The 6976-nt window shown below is 40.3% G+C and overlaps 1 long non-coding RNA gene across 1 annotated transcript; it reads right to left on the reverse strand.

Moving 5' to 3' along the window:
* Window positions 1–1016: 1016 nt before the first annotated feature.
* LOC124705931 lies at window positions 1017–6192 on the reverse strand. Its single transcript, XR_007004201.1, has 3 exons — window positions 5758–6192; window positions 2222–5537; window positions 1017–1392 (listed from the first exon to the last, which is right to left on the reverse strand). It is a non-coding gene; the product is annotated as an uncharacterized LOC124705931 (long non-coding RNA).
* Between the last annotated feature and the right edge of the window lie 784 nt (window positions 6193–6976).

Raw genomic sequence — 6976 nt, forward strand, 5'->3', positions numbered from 1 at the left:
CTGGTGTTTTGATTTATTTGCTTAGTTCACTTATCTATATTTGCCTGAATCTTACTAAAATGGATAAGTGATGTGAACTGCTTGCAGTAATGATCATTTCATTGAGTTTGGCAGGGCTAGATGGATGCCACCACTTGGTTGGGTACCCTAGCCCTCCTTTTGAACCCATCTCGGGTGATGATAACCGTGCATGGCTTATTAATTTGGGCTGGTTCGGTGGTTGAGGTGACCTTGACAGCAATTCATTGCTGTTTAGGTAGCTCCCACCCTTGTTGGCTGGCTATGGCTTAGTGAATGCATCACTGGGTAATTCCTTGTTGGATTTCCAGTGATCTTTGATGTTGACAAACAAAAATAGACACCTATTGTCTATCTATCTGATGGTGTGCTAGGTTTTAGGTGCTAAGTGGCTCTGGTTGAATAGATACGATCATTTCCTTGCTGGATTCCCTTGGTTATGCCACTGTTTTGGTATAGCCAGTGTTCCCTTGGTGATTTCCTATTGGCTTCACCCATTTTTGCTTGCACCAACTGACTTGGTAGCCAGATGATGATACAATCTGGTACTAGATGAAGAAGCGCGCTTCGCCGCGCCGCCTGCAATTCGTTCTATCCTTCTTTCTATCATAGCATGGCCACTGTGGTAGCACAATTCGTTCTATCATAGCTTGACCGATGTGGTAGCACGCGTTTAGGTTGTCACTTCATCTCTTTATGTGCATAATGCATAATTGTAGACCAGGGGCACATTAAATGCTCCAAAAAACACAACACATGGACCTACGGTAAAACATGCGACACTGCAAATGATGAGTTATTTTCGTGAAAAATTTCCCCTCTGTTAGGCTTATAATGTCTTTTCTGGAGGGCGCAAATATTGCATGTAGAATAAAATCACCAAAGAAAATTATGCCATCTGTTTTGAGAGAAACAAATATACACCGCAGTATAAAGATGTGGGTCATATCAGGTAAAGTAAGACATGAAGCAATTGTGTCCAGGAAAAAAGAAACCAGTACAGACAATAGAAATATTTGATTTCCTGAGAAGGTTCTTCATATTGCATAGGAGCAAGGCATTATAAGAAATGATCTTGATCAAGATCTTGTGATGTTGAACTACAATAGTTTCATTTTCCTCTGAGAACTACAATACAATATACATAGTGTACATAATTTTAAAAATACCATGGTGCACAAAGATCGCCATATCACATCAATGTATTTTCCAGATCTGGATACTCATGTTTTAATTGCTTTCATACAGGAAATAAACAACTCGACGCCAAAGGGTCGACGTTGGCCAAAATCATTCATGACATCTCGGTATCCTCAGAGGGAAGGTTTCAGCAGCAGATCTAAGAGGACCCTCTTCAGTCACATGACAACCCATCTTCATTTGTACATATCCAAGATCATCATTAGTTAGAGACATCCAATCAGATTAAAGTTATTCAGTGAGTGTAGAAACAACAGGTAGATCATGTCTATTCAACACTGCGGCAGTTTGCTATACAGAGTGATGATACATGACCCAAACCCAATACGGAATATGTGCTCTCTTTTTAGTAGGAGCACAACATTTTGAAAAGCTCCAATGTGCGACATCTTTAACTTCAAAGCCAAAATCTTCTTTATCTCTAGTGTATCTTTGAAATACTACTCAAAGAGAGTACATGATACACATGAATCCACGGAGCATAGGCTTATTGTTCAAGTATATTGCAGACTTATATGTTATTACGTATATAACGGAGATCAACTCAAGATTCACATAGGTCAATGGATGCATAGCAGGTACTGGAGAGGATATTGAACACTAAAGCAAGTTAATCACTGACTAACATGCATCATTATCATGTCTATATTTTCACTTCCGATCTCGAAACACAACCTTGAAGTGCTAAAAATCATTCTCTTATGCACAACAACGTGTTAAAATACTATTCAAACTAACATAAAATGCTTTTTCTATAGTCAAAATAAAATAAAATGCTTTTGCATGAATGGAAAATGGGCCATAAGACTGAACTCATGTTTTCTGCTCAAGCTAATTTTCTCTCTCCTTCAAGTCATCATACGACCAACTTAATTTCTCTTTTGTCGAGTATTACTCACTTACTTGTAAGGTCTAGCTATTTGTATCATAGTATAGGAAACTGATCTTAGAACATAAATAAGATCTCGAAATGATGATGACTTAACATGAAATTTACATTTACCTATACGGCTTCATCTTTTTGCCAACTGAGAAAATGTTGAAGCTCGGGATTATACTTCTCTTGCATATCACTAATTTGTGAAAACAAAAGAAAATAATAAGTTCAAGACAAACAACAAATACTAAGAGATGGATCACTTGTTATAGTAATATTAAAACCCTCTGGTTGCTTGCAAGGAATCTTATCAGCCATGTCCTTGGAAAAGAACTATCAGGAATTTATTTTTAGAACACAGTAGAACAAAAACACAAACAGTTAGATGTGTTTAATTTCTAGCTAAACCTACTACTCCCTCCGGTCCTATTTCATTGACTCTGATTTAGCATAAAGGTGTACTAAATTTGAGTTAATTAAAAGAGACCGGAGGGAGTACATGACTTCCTTTTGTGTACTCATGGGAGATGCATACTAAGAACTCCATTCAACATTTAAAGATAAAATAAGTTGATTTAAATCATCATGTTTCACTGCGATACATATAAATGAGTTTTAGATAACAACCCTGCCGATGTACATGAAAAGTACAACACTCATGAAGCACCAACCAAGGTACCAATTGACTGGTTCTATATGGTACTGTGAGTTCAACACCCTTTTCAAACTCATAAAAATGCTTTAAAGAAAGCTTTGAACCAAAATAGCATTGAAAGCAAAAAATTTCATGGCCACAAGAGAAACTAAGCATTGCAGGGAAAGGAAGGGTGAAGAAATACAATAAAGGTAGCACCGTAGAAGTATCTATGATATATCCTATAAATCTATCAAACCCAAACTCCACGAAGCATGAATACTTCCCTGATATGTAAATTCTCATTGCAATTCATGTCTAATAAGGGTATACACAATACTTGCCACGATATGACCCCCCCATATACTTGACGTAGATGGAAAACCAGAAACCTGCAGTGCAACATCCCGTATGACCCCCCATCGATACTTCCCATGATACTCGATGCAACCATACCCTTGTTTGAAGGGACAAACGTGCCATCCACCCTCCCTACTGCAATATCTCTCCGGGTAATGCTTTCTTAAGATGTCGGAACATTGGGCTGATCTTAAGATGTGGGAACATTTGGTTGATCATTGCACAGCCGGAGCAACAGATTCTTTGATAGTGAATAGAGAAATACATAAATAACATGTATCGAGGAAGAGAACTATGTGCTAAGTTAGTAGTTATTTGCACCAAAAACAAAGAAGTGTATCAAAACATTAAATCAATCAATTAGCAATGATAATAGTGCACTTGTATTCTCCCTTGATATAATCAGAAAAAATAGCACAGCTTATTGTAGATACTACATGCTGCAATGCTTTTCTCTTTAGCTAAAACAATATCAAAAATCAATCTACTATGAAAGTACATTTTTCTCACTTCACTTGTTTCTCGGAAAATAGAAAAATTCAAAATAAATTAAGCATTTATCCTAGTAATGCTTGTGTGACGATTGGACCGCTTTGAAAATTCACTGAAAGAAGTACATCGTTATATTATTTCCTGACGCTTTCAGATTTAAATATCTCCAATTGTATGCTAGGAGTACACTACTGAACTTTCTCTTGAGGCGGTACAAACTATCAAATGAATCATACCATTATAATGGAAGTGGTTTACTAATAAAGAGTATCACCAAATTTTGTTATTGCACATGAACCTTCTACATAGAGCAATTATATGATTGAAGTAGTAACCCTCAACATTACATCAAAGGAAAGTTAACTCCCATGAAAATGTTCACTCCATTCCGGTGATAATTTCGATTTTATCTTATTTTTCAGAAAATTATGCCCTCTCAAACCTCATATACTACTGCCAAATAACAGAAATATATCCATTGACTATGACTAAATGGAATAATGTTTTAGTACATGCAGGCCCTGCCCCTATTGAATCCATGTTCAAGTTTAAATTCAGTTGTTGCATGACGATTCTACTAATAGAACTAATCTTGCGAAAATCTACCAAACCAACACCTTTGCAAATGTCCATATGCTTCTAGTCGATCTCATTGTGTGCGCTAGTGCCCTGCTGGCCATGCACGCCGTGGCGCTCCGGCAAGCTAGGTGACACGTAGATTTTGTTGCGCTAGTGCCCGGATGGCTGCGCATGCTTCCACACTCACGTAGCACCGTGTGGGGCGCCGAGCGTTGCACCGTGCTCAGGAACGCGTGGGTATTTAAGGAAATCAATAAAATTTCTCATGTGAAAATTATTTTTCAAAATTTTCGAATAGCACAAAATCCCTTTCAAAATATATTTGAATATCAAAACATTTGACAGTACGCACTGTATTTCATAGGGACAAAAATTTATATATTATTTCAATTTGCTCTTGATTACAGTACTTATAATTATGCAATCTTACTACATGAATGGCACTGTTTTATCAGATATGAGCCTCTCAGTCTCCAGATGGCCCTGATTATGGAGCAAGTGTACGCAGGGCAGAGGCCGTACTGTTTGGCTCTGCCCGAGGAACCAAAGAGGGCCTGGGGCTTGGCATCAAAGCTAGCGAAGAAACAACTTGAGTTATTCATCCCCAAGGATATGTGGGGTGCGTCCATGTCGCACATGAAGTCAAACTACTTGCTGGCATGTATATTAGTTTGTGAAATTTGATTAATGCGAGATGAAAACAGAGCAGATGCTTATTATAGTTTCAATGGGGGAAACTTTTGTGTTTGTTGATTTTAATGTAAATGCCAGCATAATTTTGTTTTATCCGGATGACATACAACATATGTGCAAAATAAATCGTTGATGTATACGAAACATAATTATTGCTTCTTGGTGTTAAAAAAAATCCTTGATTGCATTCAGTAAATTGGAGGACAAAACAACCTAAGAAATTCGAAGAGGATCAATCTAGCGAGATATAATACACAAAGAAATTCAAGGAGGGAAATCTGAGATATTATTATTACAGTATAAATTTCTAAACTTAGAAGATGTTAAGTGTGCCTATGAAAATAACGGACAAAGTAAAATAATGAACATCATGCGTGCATTGTACAAATGAAATAATGAACATGGAAAATCATCATAGTGAAAACTAAATAAATAGATCGAGCATACGTTCATAATTGTTTTGCGGATATTTGCAAATCTAATCCCACAACTATACATATATATCATACATCACAGGAGCATAAATCATAAAACATAAGCATAAAACAAAGCAAAAAAAAGTTATGCTGGAATAACGTTTGCCCATGTTGAAAATTTATATGGTCCTTTATCTCAGTATATTACCTATGGTCCAATGAATCATGACCAGAGATCCCTTGGAAAGAACAGAGCTGATAGCAAAGCCTGCAAAATAACACTATACATCAATAATACTTCTGGCAATACGCATTTGTTGTCGCATATGTAGATAGCTAGCATAGCATGTTTTGAATTCAGAGTGCACTCCCAAGATACCAATATACTAAAAGCTGCAGGAAACAATGCAGATGAAACATCAATGGACATGGGGGAAGCAGAGTTACAGTCAGCCTGATTTCAGGCCTAGACATCAACAAATTCTTACCTAACGATTATAGAACTCGATAGCTGCTGCTCACCATCAGGTGCTGCCGCCGTTCGCCACACCATGTGCACCCGGCTGCTGGACATGCTGATCTCCTTGCTGTAGTATTAAACACAGCATGTCTGCTCAACTTCTTACATCCGTCGCTTCTTTTTGCACTCTCCATCGTCCTCAATTCATCGTCGCGCTGCACCAAGCCGGCCGCCACGTGAGATGCATGCCACACCCGAGTCTGGACATCAATACGCCGTGCAGCCTCGCGTGCGCCGTCACACCCGAGCCGCCGCAAGCTCTGCTGGGTGCTGGCCCCGACCACCTCATGGAGAGCCGCCACACGCCAACTGTGCTCTGCGTTTAACTCACCGACGCCGCGCCGACCACATGCGGCCGCGAACTCGCCCGTCTCCTCCGACTGGCTACCGCTAGCAAGCGCCGCCACCGCCGCCGCGGACTCGATATTCAGCTCGTACGCGCGTGCGCGCTCGAGCCTCGTGGCCGCGCGCCGGATGTTGCCTCCCTCTGTTCGCTGGTCGATGACACCGCCGGCGAGCCACCCGCGATGTGCGCCTCCCCTGCGTAGGGAAAAAGGGCCGGGCGAGTCTATCTGACGAGCTTGTTCCTAGGGTGGGCGCCGCCGAAGCAGAAAAGGTTAGAGAGACTCCAAATTAGAGAGACTCCTATCTGGCGATGCTGGCGATTGCCGCCGGCCAGAAACGGGAGGTCGGGAGAGACTCCAAATCAGAAGAGGATGAGGACGATGGGACTGGACAACGGAGAGAACATTAAGATAACTATGGTGCGGGGCGAATGGATCAGGGGGAGATGAGATGCGAACGGAGAAAGAAAAAAAATGAAAGGGTTGTCGGTGGTGGCCCCACACGCGATGCGGGCACCGTCCAAGCTCTGAGGAGGCAGGGATTGCAACAGCATTATATCTAGTAAATAATTCTACCCTTCTGTGTTCCTGTGATGCATTGTATGCTTATTTATGAGCAAAACTTGGTTTTTGCTCAGGTTGATCTGTTTATACCTCACTCCAGCTCCTAGAAAATGGTGTGTTGGTGTAGAGGTTTTGCTTCTGTGCTGCTTTCTTGGCTTGCCCTGCTCCTCCTTGTGGCTTGTGCTTGATCTACTCCATGGTTTACTTCTCAACAGGAAACAGTTCTTTGCTTGAGCTGTTCCTGGATGAAATTCTGGCTATGTGTTCTTCCTGTTCTAA

The sequence above is a fragment of the Lolium rigidum genome, chromosome 4 (assembly GCF_022539505.1).
Source record: "Lolium rigidum isolate FL_2022 chromosome 4, APGP_CSIRO_Lrig_0.1, whole genome shotgun sequence".
Taxonomy (NCBI): domain Eukaryota; kingdom Viridiplantae; phylum Streptophyta; class Magnoliopsida; order Poales; family Poaceae; genus Lolium; species Lolium rigidum.